General features: G+C 28.0%; 1 long non-coding RNA gene across 1 annotated transcript; it reads right to left on the bottom strand.

The window, feature by feature from the left end:
- Positions 1-13,501: 13,501 nt before the first annotated feature.
- Positions 13,502-15,516, bottom strand: LOC135922615 (uncharacterized). The gene is made up of 3 exons (XR_010570975.1): positions 15,424-15,516; positions 15,147-15,357; positions 13,502-13,695 (listed from the first exon to the last, which is right to left on the bottom strand). It is a non-coding gene; the product is annotated as an uncharacterized LOC135922615 (long non-coding RNA).
- Between the last annotated feature and the right edge of the window lie 606 nt (positions 15,517-16,122).

The raw sequence follows: 16,122 nt of genomic DNA, 5'->3' as shown, positions 1-16,122 counted from the left end.
AGGTAATGAAAAGGAAGAGGAAATAAAGAAAGGAAAAGAAAACGGGAAAGAAAAAGGAGAAGGGCAAAAAGGGAAAGTAAAATATGAAGGGAAAGGAAAATGGTTTGGAAAAGAGAAAGAAAAATAGATAGTGAATCAAAAAGGGAAAAATGAGGATGAAGGAACGGCGAAAGAAGAATGGAAAGTGAAAGAAAAATAGATAGTGTAAGAAAAAGAAATAGGACAAAGGAAGAGGGAAAGAAATGAAAATAAAAACGGTATGAAAAGGGAAAATGAAAGAAAACAGATGGTAATAAAAGAAAATTGGGAAAGTAGAGGGGAAAACGAAACGGAAAAGGAGAAATAGGAAAAGGAAATAAGAAGAATAAAGGAAAAAAAAGGACAGGAGAAGGGGAAAAAGGAAAGGAACGGGAAAATAAAAAAATGGGGAAATTAAAAGAAAAAATAGAGGAAAAACGAATGAAAAATGAATAGAAAAAGTGAAAAAGATGGAAGGTTTTTTTTGGTGGATTTTTGATTTTGCTATTTTTATTTGTAATGTCCACTGCAATCTAAAAATATAAATGAGAAATATTTATCTAATTACCTTTCTTTATTGAGTTTTTAAAAATTATTTATCATATCATTTAATGTGTAAAAATTATTAAGGATGATTTTTATGTTGTGTTCAAAAAATATTTAAAAAATTTTATCATACTTAACAGGGTTCGCCGTTGTTCTCGAAAACTTTTATTATGAGAGCACAAAATATGTAAACAATATTTTATATTGTTTTTTCTCATTCGCGAACATATAAAATAATAATAAAAAAATGTAATTACCCCTTTATCATTCTTTCGAACAAAAATCATATAAAACAAAGCATTTATTTTTTAATATTTTATATAAGTTTTGATATTTTATATATAAGTTTTAATATTTTACATATATTTTTTTAATATTATATATTCGTAATTATCAACAACCCAGAAATTTATTTCTTCAAAATACAATTAACTTTATTTTTCCTTCTCAAAAATATGAATAATTTTTATAAAAACAAAATGGAATAACAAAATTCTCATTGATTGACATTTATTATAATATATTGCTATTTAAATTATTTAATTTCCATTTTAGACAGCTGCAACACGCCCACCCTTCATAAGCCCAGTGTCCATCTCCCCCATGAAGTTGAAATTTATCGATCTTCAGATTCGTCCAATTATCTTATTTCTGCCATTGGCCCTTTGTTTTATTAATTATCACATCGTCCTTTTGAATTGTATCGACCAGGTCCATGGTATTTATCGAATCGTACAGTTGAAATTTCCTGATTTATAATATATACTTTCCGAAATGAAGTTTGACATATTCATGTTAAATATAACTTAAATTATAAAAATGCGAAATTGATAAAATAAATAATTTCACATTTTATAAACCTATTTAAAATTTAAACAATGAATGATAAAATAATTATGATTTTACTCCCAAAAAAATAAATTTCTACATGTAGTAATTTAAAAAAATAAATACTATCAATAAAGTATACAATGTTCATGTTATTCTGCATCACAGCAGTAAGGATTATGATAGATGTATACATATCTATATTATTTAAATAAATCATATATGTATAGTATAAGAACGGTTTATATAATATTATAAGAGTTTATCACGTTTTTTTATCTACTGAGAATTTTCGTAGTTAATTACATGATCTCATATTTAAAATAAGATATTTTTTTTATTCAAGGGGTCAATGCATTAATAATTACAAATTGAAGTTTAAATGTACTACACAAAAAGAAATTGTTTTTTTTTATATAAAATTCAAGTATCTTAATAAAAAACTTATAAAAAAAACATTTCTAGATTTTCTGTTTATAATTTGTTTTTTCCTTAACAAATGTGAGATGTATACTCATTTTCTTTAGGTACATTACAATAAAATTATTGATGTAAATATTTAAAAAAAAATATATAAAATATACAAAGTAATTTACATAATAAAAAAACTTTCATTCCAGTATCGACTTATAAATATATCAGTGACGAAGCGTCAAGTTTACTACTAGGGAAGCAATCAAAAAAAAAATTATTTTTTATTTTAGTCAAACTCAAACCATAAAAACATTAAGATTTACAAATAAGTGGTATTCGTCTTTGTTTTTGAGTAAAATGATCAAGTACTGCATTATAAAAGTTATCGCTATAAATTTTTTAATATTTTTTTTCAATCGAAATCAAAGATAGATTCGATAATCGATTTTGGGTCATCCTGTTTCTGCAATAAGATTTGATTCTTTTTAAAGAAGAAAAACTCCGTTCTGCATATGCTGTTGTTGAAGCCAAAGTTAAGATGAATTTGCATAATTTAAAATACTTTAAAACTTTTCATCAAATTGGCGCATATTAAAAATTCAAGTATTTCATTAACATTCTTTTTCTTTCTAAATTGAACATCCCAAAACACTACCTTTAATTAGGTTTCCAGCTTGTGTAAGTCGAAAAATTGAGAATAAGTGTCATTTAAATTATCTAATAAATATTCTGGGTAATTGATTATTTGACAATTCGGCGAATTTAATATTTTTTGGTGTAAGACATATGAAATAGAATTAATCAAATCATTTTGAATATTGCTTGATAGTCCAATAAAAACTGCACTGTTTCTAAATGATGTTTCAATAGTAAATTTTCTTCCGCGAGCAAATAAATTAATACAATATAATTTCCTCTTCATCATCACCACGGAATACGAGCTCCTGAATTCCAAGAAAACATATAGAGTTAGTTGATCAATATTTTCAATATTTCTCTATTTGATTTGACTTTAGAATTATGCTGTTCGATTGATATTTTGCGCATCGAATTTATCATATTTTCAATACGATTTTGGCCGAATGTTTTTAATTGAATCATCGACTGCAAATGAGCGGTTGATTCTTTACTCTTTAAGTGCCTTTGAAAAATTATTCACATCCGAAAATCCTCTATCATTCCAAACATATTTTTCCTTTGGGAATAATAGGCATGACCAACAATATAGAGAATTAGAAAATTACATCCAGTGAGCCATTAATATTTTTCATATTTATCGATAGAAAAATTACACTGTACAAATTTCGACTTGATTTTTTGGGAGAAAATAAAATAAACATGTTTTAAGAGAGTTTTTTATGCATATTCTAAATCCGCTGTCAGTTTATTTTTAACACGTCCGGTTTTTTAATTATTTTAGGTTAAAGTGGTCAAAAAGGTCATTTTTAGCACTTTTTGAAGGTTTATAACTTCGGTTTTAATGATCCCTACAACTAAAAAAATATCTTAATTTTTGCAGCAAACCTTCCTTATTATTATCATACATTTTTTTTTATAAAGTCCTTACTCAATTTTTAAACAACCTAACTTTTACCTCAAGCGAGGTTAGAAAGGCTATTCTCTCCTTCAAACGCGATTCTTCACCGGGGGTTGATGGGTTTCGCCCAATATTCCTACAGGATCTAACCGCACCTTACATCACACAACAATGCGACGTTTTGGAAAAAATTACTCAACTCATCAACCGTATGCTTGCTGGAGGCTTACCACCCGCCATTATTCCACTCCTTTATGGAGCTAAACTCATCGCCCTCCACAAACCTAATAAAGATATTCGCCCTATCGCTATTGGAACCACTTGGCGCCGATTAACCGCAAAGCTAGTAGTGAGCAGAATATTGTTCACAGTATCTAATCACCTGTGCCCTAATCAATTAGGAGTCAACGTAAAAGGGGGATGCGAGGTATCCTTACACATGACCAGAATGTATCTACAAACAGACCCCAGTGACGATATCATAATTAAGATAGATTTTTCAAACGCTTTTAACTCTCTAAAACGTACAGCGTTTCTTAATCCCATCCTTACCCTTTACCCAGAATACTCGCAATTCATCTTCGATTGTTATGCTAGTCCATCACATCTTCAATTTGGAGATAGATTGATTCCCTCTAGTAGTGGAATACAACAAGGTGACCCTCTAGGCTCCTTCTTATTCAGTCTGGGCATTAATAGCCTAATACAAAGCATAAATGACCAATGTAAACTAAACCTTCATAACTGGTATATCGACGATGGTATACTAGGCGGCTCACCCAGCGAAGTTATGAAGGCGGTCGAAATAATAAAATCCAGCGAGAGCAGTTTGGGACTGCGAATCAATCAAGACAAGAGCGAATATTGTCCTCTTGGAATCATCGACCTTAACTATGATCCTATGTTCAATCATACACCATTGAACTTCTTAACACATCTCGGATCTCCAGTGGGTAAAGACGAGTCCTTTGTCAAGTTCTTCGCCGACACTCTACTAGAGATATCGCTTATGCGCGGTACACTATCTCGCCTCCCAGCCCACCAAGCGTTCTTTCTATTAAAGAACTACCTCCTAATCCCAAAAATTCTATATACACTCCGATCGTCACGTATCTTCCAATACGACGTCAACCTCGCTGCACACGAGCTAGAGATTAAACACCTTACAGAGGATATACTCAATCTCAAATTCGGAGACCTATCTTGGCTACAAGCTACCTTGCCAACCAAATCCGGCGGCATTGGCATACGATCGCCTTCCCTACTCTCTGTTAGTGCGTTCATATCCTCTCGCCTGTCCTGCGAGCCCATCATACACGCACTCACAAAACATCCTGACCCTTTACTTCCCCAGGCAATTGATCTATGGAAATCTCTTTCATTAGTCGATCCTCCCTCATCGACACTGCAGAAGGACTGGGATAAGCCTCTAGTTGGCAACTCCGTTGCATACCTTAAATCGAGGAGCCAACCCGAGGACCATTCTCTACTCTTCTCCATTTCCGCAGACAGCGGGTATGAATTTCTCGAAGCTTTTCCATCGCGAAACCTTGACCAGCTCCTAAGCAATGATGAGCTACGTCACGCCATCGGTCTAAGACTTAATTGTGATATGGTAATACCCTATCACTGCATCCTTTGTCAAACGCCGGTCAACTCCAAAGGCCGTCACTCTTTACACTGCAAGCGCTGTAAAGGCAGATTCATTAGACATTCAAAATGCAATGATACTATTGCCAGGGCCCTAAAATCTTACGGTATCCCATCAATTCTTGAAACCACTGGACTCTACAATTCTGATGGTAAGCGTCCCGATGGCTCTACCATGATCCCTTGGAAGAGGGGGGAATTTCTAACCTGGGATTTCTCATGCATCGATCCCCTTGCCCCTTCCAATATAAATAGAGATGCTCTAGTAGACGCCGAGACGAATAAACTCGCTAAATATTCGCCATCGCTTCAGGCCAATTACACATTCCTACCACTAATCGCCACGACTCTAACATCGTTCGGCTCTCACGCCCTTGCCTTCTTTAAAGAGCTGGGGAAACGGATCTCTACTAGGACCGAAGATCCCAACGAGGGTTACTACCTACGCCAAAGATTAGCCCTCAATATAATAAAATCCAATTACCTCAGCTTCATATTCTCAATGACTGATACCCCCTAATTACTTACAATTTATATCTAAATTTTATTCATTAATTAATATTGAATTTATGATTTTATTTTTATATTTAGTATTACATAAATTACTAACATCTTAAATGTTCTATTATATGATATTCTAACTGATTAATATAATATATTGTATTTAATTTAATATTTAATTTAAAGTAATATTTTTTAAATTTACCTTTTTTATAAAATCTTTTTTAATATAGCTTACATTTAATATATTTATTTATTGTAGCTTTCGTTCTCTTCGCTACACTGCACACGGTTTCATAAATCCTTTGAATTGGAGAAATTGGACATTTTTGTGCGGGCAATATATAGTCCGCACAGATGTAACAAAATTTAGAGACACACTTTAAACAAGTGGACCTCGACATTAATTTTTTGTAGAATATTATATAAGGAGGGAATTTGAATAATATTTAAAATCCAATTTAAAAAAAAATTAATGAAAGAAATTAAATGTTTATGAAAAATTAAGCGCGAAAAAAAATAATTCTTCTCCTTTCTTCCTACTCGTTATTTGGCATTATTATTTATTGCCCAGACTACGGGTTCAAGGTACTCCATTGGAAAATCATATATTTTGATATAAATTGATTAAAAAAACAAATATACTTAAATACATCTAAAAAAGATAAATATTAATAAAAAATATGAAAAAATTACCAATTATTGCATTTTAAATGAATTTTGCTTCAAAAATGCTCAATTCAAAAAGAGTACAAATTAAAAAAGTGGGTACAGATATCTGATTTTGATATAAATTGATCATAAATGCATAAAATATAACTAAATACAACTAAAAAAGATAAATATTACCTTAATTTTGCTTTAAAAATGCTTTATGCAGAGAAAATTCAATAAAAGTGTACAAATTAAAAAGTTCGAAAATATCTGTACCGACGTTTTTAATTTATAGATTTTGGTTGAATTTTCATGGCATGAAACATAATTAGAATTAATATAAAATCTTGAGCATATTTGAAGCAAAATTATATAAAATTTATTTTCTAAAGTTAATAATTTTTATAGTAATTTAAATTGAAAAGACCCCCAAAACGAAATTCTTTACCATTTTTCTCAAAAACCAATCGATAAAAAATTATAAAAATTAGTAAATTTATAAAGACAATTTTCAGGGATTTTTATTTGATACTTTTTAAAATATATCCGTATAAAGACCTATATTTTACCATTTTTGAGATTTCGAAAAGTTGTCTTTATACAATAATATTTTTAAAACTTGACGTGTAGGGAAAATTTTTTAAAAGGGATTCGAACTCAGCGTCAAATTCTGCACCAAAACTTGTTTTTATTTTCTTCTTCCATTCTTCTTGTCACACAGTGTTATGGATGCAAATTTTGATTTCTTTTTTTAAGTTTTGTAAAATTGGTTTTGATCTTCCTTTTTCAATAATCAATTTTTTCGCATCAAGATTTCTTGAGCTAAATGATGTTAATAAATTTTTAATAATACAATTACAATTATTAAACATTAATTAAGGATTTTAAAAACGGAAAATTTTTTATTTTAATAAAGTAAGGAAAAAAAATATTATATAAAAAAATTTCTTTCTCTTTATTTATTAAAAAAAATAAGCAATATTAAATTTGCTTCCCTCATGTATATTTTTTTTATCGTAGTAAAAATAATAGTCAATTTTTTAACGTAGTAAAAATAATAGTAACATTTTTAATATAGTAAAAATAATATCAATTTTTTAGCGTTATAAAAATTATATTAATCTTTTTACCATTATAAAAATTATATTAATATGTTTAACGTTATAAAAATTATATTAATCTTCTTAACGTTATAAAAATTATATTAATATTTTTAACGTTATAAAAATTATATTAATCTTTTTAACGTTATAAGAATTATATTAATTTTTTTAAGGAAGTCAGATTAGTTTATTTAGCATAGTACAAAGATTATATTAAGTTTATTAAAAATTTTGTAAGAAAGTATGATAAAATTTTTTAAATATTTTTTGAACACAACATAAAAATCATCCTTAATAATTTTTACACATTAAATGATATGATAAATAATTTTTAAAAACTCAATAAAGAAAGGTAATTAGATAAATATTTCTCATTTATATTTTTAGATTGCAGTGGACTACAAATAAAAATAGCAAAATCAAAAATCCACCAAAAAAAACCTTCCATCTTTTTCACTTTTTCTATTCATTTTTCATTTGTTTTTCCTCTATTTTTTCTTTTAATTTCCCTCTCCTGGTTCTACAACTTTTGGCCATGTACTATTTTTATCCTTACGGGGCATGTCAGACCATGCATTACAAATCTCACATTCTTTTCTCAATTTATCAATATCCTCGTTCATTTTCGGCCACCATACCTATTCTCTTCCCCATTGATACGAGTAACTCCTTGATGACCCGCATGTATAACATTCAAAATTTTTTCCCTCAATTTCCGGGGTATAACAGCTCGGGGTCCCCTCATAATACAACCGTTCACTATAGTTTATTCTGTTTCAATATTTTTGAAAACTTTATCATCATATGTCACTGACCCCTCTTCCTCCTGATCTCTTTTTAATATATGTGGTTAAATCCATATCAATACGGACCTGTTTAAATTAGGACAGACTTATTTAATGAACCTCTCTTTCTCACTAGGTTCTTAATGAATATCATATAGTATATATATTATAAATATGGGCCAGTTCCAACATAAAATATAATATTTATATGTTTTTAAAATACATTATTACTTTCTACCAGCTATTGGTCAGATTGGTTTATAGGACTAAATCCCCCATAGCAAATTTGACTGTTTTCCTAAATATCATTTAAAGCTAATAAAAATTTTACCCCCCTCCCCTCCCCACTGCCCGTCAAAATTTTTCAATATCAAGCAGAGTCTATCCTGCTAGTTGCATTAATAAATTGTTTTCCTAAAGCTCACTACTATGTAGAAATTTACAAAACCCAATCAATTTGGTTCAGATTATTGATTTGGAGGAAAATGTGAACAGGAAGAATGAATGTAGATGAATATTTCATAAAATTTATATAGACGTTGAATCAAAAACTAAATCTTATAGAATATTATAAAATATCCAATTTCATCCCATTCTAAGATACTTTTTATTGCAAGTTAAGTACAGTTTTTAGATAAAAAACAAGTCTTTGGTAATCTTCAAATTTTATTACCTAAATTCACTTCTTCATTTTCTGATGCCATTATTGGTAAAATTAAATATTTAGCAAAAATTTATTCCTATGATATAGATACTGAAATCAATTTAATCAGTGAATTCGAATTGTGGTATAAATATTACTACGTTTATTATGATGCGATCAATCGGTATAAAAAAAATCTTGGCTTAGTTTACAAATATTTTGAAGGTATTTAATATTCTTGCATGTTTAACATATACGAATGAAAGGACCTTTTTCAAATTGAGAAGGTTGAAAACTTATTTACAAAATACTACTTGCGAATCTCGGCTAAATGGGTTAGCTCTGTTAAATATCCACAGAGATTTGATTCCAACGACAAAGAAAATTCCTGATGAATTGGCAACTTTCCCACGAAAATTAAAAATCGCATTATAATTCTAGTATTTAATAAAAAAATTTGTATAATATTGTATTTGATAATAAGTTATAAAAACTTGTTCTTTAAAAAATTTTATAGTCAATATTTTATACACACTACAATTAGTATTTTCAATACAAATTTTTTTATTCTATTTATATTATATGAGAATTTAAGTTGAAACTAGTTTTTAAGCCAATTTTATAAAAAAAAATTGACACTAAACTTTATTTCAATTTTATCTTCTTTAAATATTCATAAGCGCGAATTAGTAAATAAAAGCTAAAAATATTAATATAATTATTATTGAATTATGAATAATTTAAAAGAATAGCTCAGGCCAGCCAAAGGGGGTTTGGAGGCAAAGCCCCCCAAATTTCCCCCCCCCCCTATAGGAAAATCCTTGATACGCGCCACTGAGTATATTTCCAAAATCATTCATCAAACTTTATTTATTCTTAATTTTTTTTTACTCAAACTTTGCGTTGTCATATTTATTCAATTTTTAATTAAAAATTAATACATATAAAATTATGGTTTATTTGCCTGTTTATTTAGGTAAATTTCGCTAACCTAAGACCCTGCGATCCTGGTCACAAAGTACCATTATCAACAACCCAGAAATTTACTTCTTCAAAATACAATTAACTTTATTTTTACTTATCGATATGAATAATTTAATTTTTATAAAAACAAAATGGAATAACAAAATTCCTATTGATTGATATTCCTTATAATTTATTTTTATTTAAATTATTTAATTTCCATTTTGAATAGCTGCAACATTAATATTTTACTTTATTTATATCAGAGACCTGCAGAGGTACAATTTGCACGGCCTGGCCTGGATTAAAAAAATTTCGGCCCGGCCCGGATTTTTTTAAAATTATATTAGACCTGGTATATACAAAAAATTCACCTATTTGGTATTTTATCATATTTTTCGGCGAGTATTATCATTTAATAAGCAAGCATATTAGCTAATGTTGTTAAACGGCTCGTTTTGAGTCGATTCAATTTTTCGCCAGAAAGATATGTCTAAACCTCGAAATTTCGATACTATATTTCTAGAACTTTGCTCCTTCTATGAGCAAAATTTTCAGGCTTGCATAATATTTTTCTGGATAAAAAACTAAGTTAGCCGTTTTTAAAAATGGGCTCAAAAAGAGCCGTTTAACAACACTATAACATATTTTATTTTATTTTTATTCTAAACAGATATTTAGTATATTACAAATTGATACTATAAAAAATTTGTGTAAATAATATTTTGAGAATAAACTATATTAATTGTATTTATAAAAAAAATAAAACTGATATTTTAATTTATAAAAAATATAACATATATTATATAATAATATATTTAATCCTTTGCGTATTTATTCGATGGCAGGAAAACTAATATTATATTATGTAATAGATACTATGAGTGTTAGCTAGTGTTAACTTTCTCCAAACATTAAATTAATCATAACTATATATAATCATTATAACCATATCTAAATGACGAATATAGCAATTCATGTTGTATAAATTTTTTAAAAAAATACGGCCCGGCCCGGCTCGGCCTGGGGCTTAGGGCCGGGAGTCTCTGATTTATATTATGTGCTCATAACAAACTGAATTCATTTAAATATTTTTATTTTTAATATAAAAATGCATTAAATAAAAGAATATTAAAATGTATCTAAAAATAGATATTGATATATACACATGTTTTTATAAAAAAAAATTTTACTCAAAAAATAAATAAATACGTACCGATGACATGACATAGCGATTACATGACGTATACAATCGGAAAATTATAATATAATGCATAAATTGTATTTATTGACCCCAGTTTGATTTCTAAAAAAAAGTGGGGAGTGTTCAGTGGCCCCTACGCTTTCTAAGCGACGGAAGCAGAATACACCCCTGAAAAGTGCCCCCCATGGTTAACTATTTTTTGACATCCATAAATTTCAAAAATAGGTTTTATTGCATCAATCTTTAAGATATAATAGAAATAAAATGTAAAAAAATATATAGGGGAGACTAGGGTTAGGTAAACCCCGAGACTTGGCAAACCATTTAATCTCATTTTAAAATTAAATACACCAGATGGTTAAAATTTTATCCTAATATAGTTCTTATTAGTTTACATCTATAGACAAAAAATCTTTTGAAATATTTTTTTCAAAAGATTTTTACATGACAGAATTTTAATTTTTATTAAAATATATAAACATTTATATGTAAAAAATTTCATAGCAAAATTTAAACACTCTTTCATGGTACTACTAAGTCTTGAATTAATTTAATCATGAACCTTTCGGCAGTATATGAGGTAGTAGGAATTTATCATCTCTTATATTATAGGGTATTAAAAGAATCGGTAAAGACGATCTTAATATCAACATAATTATTAATTAAGAATTTGTATTTTTTTGGTTAATATTTTCGGGCATATTTTGAAATTGGAAAAATAATTTTATGACAAGAAATCTCGGATAACAACCTAATTTGCTAAACATCGACCAGATTTTATTAAAATGTAATAAGACCCCCCCCCCCCCCTTTCCCCCACATATTATTTAATTTAATTTAATTTAATATGTAATATAGTTATCATTAGGTCGAGTCCAATATCATAAACCAGAAATGACTTGGTTATGGATGGGTGTAGTAAAACAATAAAAGAATTAAATTTTTAAAAAAAGTACCCCTATTCAAATTTTTAGAAGGAGTTGCTTTGGACCCCCACCGTTGTAGAGGCCACTGGGAATGTTGTATCTATCAATTTGTAATTGACATTTATGAAGTTTGTTGATATAATTTCAAGGATTGATATTATTATTTTGTTATGTTCTTTTGTCTAATAAATAGTGGTCTTGGATTAGTAATTTTTCAATATTTAATAATTTTAATTATGTGCATGGATAAAAATTAAAAGATATTTTATGACAATGGATTTGTTTGCTGTGTCTAAATAAATGGTTGCAATTATTTTTATTATTTGGGAAATACGTATATACTCATATATGAAACTTATAACTGGAAATAATGAGGCACACTAAAACAATATAAAAAAAGTCTGATAGATACGAAATATGATCTGATAACTAATTTTGCTAAAAGTATTTTAAAAAAAATGAAATTGGTTTCCTGGGTAACAACATAGATGCTAATGGTATATATATCCTAATGGAGATAAAATAAAAGCTATTACTAACATGCCAGAACCAAAACCCAAAAAGGAACCAAATACATTCCTAGGTATGGCAAGCTATTACCGTAAGTTTATAAGCAATTTTGAAGAGTTAGCAGATTCATTGTATAAAGTAGTCAACAAAAACAAATAGACATGGGAAAATATACATCTTGACGAATTAAAATGCTACAAGTTCACCACCTACACTTATAATCCATATTAGCATACTAAGATCGCCACCAATGCCTCGAAAGGAGGCTTCGGAGCAGTTTTATTTCACATCGAAGGTGACGGAAAAGAAAAACCTATTACTTTCGCGTCAAGAGCATATCTCAAATCAGAAATAAAAAACCACATAAATATTGAACATCCCTTGCAATTATTTATAAGATTAAAAGATTTCAAATGTATTTGATAGGAACAAAATTTACAATTGTATTATAAACTACTTGTTTACATATTTATTAAGGGACTACAACACATCTATGTCCATGAGATTGTAATAATGGACTTTAGCATGGGAGCACATGATTTTAGGATAATTTATAAAGGGGGAAACGTAACTTTATACCTGATTTTTATCAAAATTATTACTATAAATACAAAGCTAATGATACAGAATTTGTAAATCGAATTATGGGATAAACAAATAAATTTTAAAATGTAATAAAGAAACTGCTAACGATAAAGAATTGATCATAGATAATATTAGAAAAAGGAACCGTTATAAAACAAAACTTACAAAAAATATGGAGACGAATTAAGTTTGATAAAAATTATCCTTTTAATAAAGTTATAATTCCATTCAAAATGAGAAAAACAATGTTACAAGAATTATATAGGGGGCATTTAGGTGCTGATAAAACTAAGCTGTTGGCCACAGACTAGATATGGTGGCTAGGTATTAATAAGATATTGTGATTCATGCAACAAGTGGGCATATAATCCATATAATATTCAAAATCCATAAATAAGTTCAACAAAACCTTATGAGCGAATTCACTTAGATAATTCATAATATTCACAGATAAATTGGCCCATATTAGTAAATTGTATAGCAAATTTCCTGTTATCGAACATGTTAAAACAATAACTTCAGAAACAATAAAAGAGTTAATGAAGATCATAGATTTATTTGGCATATCAGAGATAATAGTAACTGATAATGGGACAAATTTTACAAGCCAACTATTTGAGAAATTTTGCAAAGATCATGGTAATATATAGTTACTTCTCAAGGTTGAAAAAATAGTAAGGACTTTCAAAATGAATAAGAAATATGGAAAACTATAATATAGATTTAGACATGGCCTTAGAAATTTTTTTATTCAACTATCGTAAGAACTAGTTGAGGATTGGCTTTCTCCATCACCACCTTCTTCTCCATCAAGATTTTCAAATTGATCTTTGAATATATTTAAAATTATATAAATTATATAAAACTATGAAATTCCAGATCAATGATACATTAGCAGCTGAAAGATTAAAACAACTTAAGAAACATAAATCAATTAAACCTTCCAAACAATAGTAATTTTTTTAACCCCTCACTACACAGGTGGGGTAAATAAAACATAATCTTTGTAATACAAAACCTAGTACATATTCTGACCTGGTTTTTACAGTAGTTTAATATTTGTAACAAGACTTCCAAATTTCATTATTATTGATTTGACAGTTTTTGAGATATATGTAATATGTCGAACTTGGGGTAAAATATTCCTCACCTGTGTAATTACATAATTTTTTTTGTTAATAATTATGATTATATATGGCAGGTTAATATATAAAATTGAATTTTTTTTATCTATTTGTATGTTTTGATTGATATATATATGATTTAAATAAACATATGATTTATAATTTAAATTATTTTAATGAAAGTAATTCTATAACAATTATATAGGTAATAGATTTTGAATCAAGTGATGATGATTTTTTATTAGATAGCAATCACAATTCAGAGATTGAGGAATCACAGAGATATGTTTGATAATTTTAATGAAAACTGTAATAACTCTTATAGTATTGGACAATATGTTGCAATTGATGAAATGCTTCCAGCTTTTAGAGGGAAAATCCCTTCAAGCAATACATGGCAAATAAGCCTTCAAAATAATTTATGCCCAAGTGGATTCAAAAATTTTTTACTCTTTAAAAATAGAATTATATGCTGGCAATTATAAATTGAGCAATAAACCTTTTTAAGTGCTTGAAATACTAATTCAACCAATTTCTAAGACTAATATATATATGTCATCACAGATAACTAGTTTACCAGTTATGAACTTGCTAAACATTTGTTATTGTTAAATTCCCATTTATTAACTATAGTAGGAACCTTAAGAAAAAATAAAAAGTAGATTCCAACATCATTTAATTTTAAAAATAAAGATATTTATTCAAGCTTATATGCCTTTCAAGATAATTAGACATTAGTATCTTACACATACCAAAAAAGTATAAGCATGTTATTATGCTTTCTACCCTTCACTATTTTTTTTGAGCAACTTTAGTAAAAATATCATAACTTTATTTAGAAATAAATTGAAATATAGAAATTTTGTATTTATTATCTCTAATAATTTTACAATAATTGTGTAAAATTTTAGGTCTTAAAATTTATTATTATCTGAGATATAGCTATTTAAAATTTGGGGTAAAATAGAAACTATTGGAGTTTTTTCCACCTGTATAGTGAAGGGTTAAATCAATCTTTTCTTATTTTGATAATTTTATATAAATTTTGTAGTTGCCCATTTTGAAATTTACTACCCAAAAAATAAAATTTTAGCTCTTAGAAAATTATATTTCTTTTTCACAAATATATAAATAAAATTAATTTAAATAATTTACTTTGTTGGGGCATCAAACAAAATATACGTGATACGTAATAAAAGCGTTTTCGCCCTCTGGTTGTGGGTACAACAGAGCTACGCTAGGTTTTCCTCAAAATCCATCAAACTGGATAGTTAATTAGGGGAATAAAAATGAGGAGCCCTTCACATGTTTGTGGGCAAGCCGCACGTACTTGTAGGCGCAACATTTCGAAAAAAGTTGCTTACCTCTATAGAGTAAAAAAGAGTGTGGTAAAAAGAGCATATACCCGAGAACTACAGTATAATTTAATTACTTTAAAGGTGGGTGATGGCTGAGTTTGAGTTTAAATTCTTTAATGTAAGTTTTGATGATTACTATCACTATTGAGATTTAGTGTTCATAGAATCTGTAAATAAATATGATTAAAATAAAAAAATTTGCCTGAACAGTAGATATAGTGTTATTTTTTTATTAATGATTCAACCCATACAATACAGTAATCATAGTCTATGTTCAATTTAATGTAACCATTTCAGCTTCAAAGGGAATTGAGTGTGATAAAAATATTTAGTATTGGATGATCCTTTGCTCTTATAAATTGCAAAAGGATGTAGATATATACAATCAAGAGTGGAATGAAATGTTCAATAACCTAATTGTGTGATCTTTTGGTTCTTATATTTACAAGAATAAGGAATTCAATATATCTAATTGTGTGACCCTTCACTTAACTTTGGATCTGATATACTCAAAAATTTAAAAGAGATCAAATGTAACTATTCCAGTTTAGAAGGTATATGTGTAAGTAAACTTATAATTGCAAAAGGAAGTATAGAATATTATAATAAATCTAATTGTATGGTTATTTTTATACCTACTGAGTTGAATAAAAAATTTTCAATATAAAATTGCATGTCTTTTAATCCTTATAAAGAATAAAGATATTCTATGTACAATCAAGAGTGGAATGAAATATTCAATAACCAAATTGTGTGGTTTTTTAGATTTATAC

The sequence above is a fragment of the Gordionus sp. m RMFG-2023 genome, chromosome 1 (assembly GCF_954871325.1).
Source record: "Gordionus sp. m RMFG-2023 chromosome 1, tfGorSpeb1-WG-v2, whole genome shotgun sequence".
Taxonomy (NCBI): Eukaryota; Metazoa; Nematomorpha; class Gordioida; order Chordodea; family Parachordodidae; genus Gordionus; species Gordionus sp. m RMFG-2023.
This window is presented reverse-complemented; position numbering and strand designations above follow the sequence as displayed.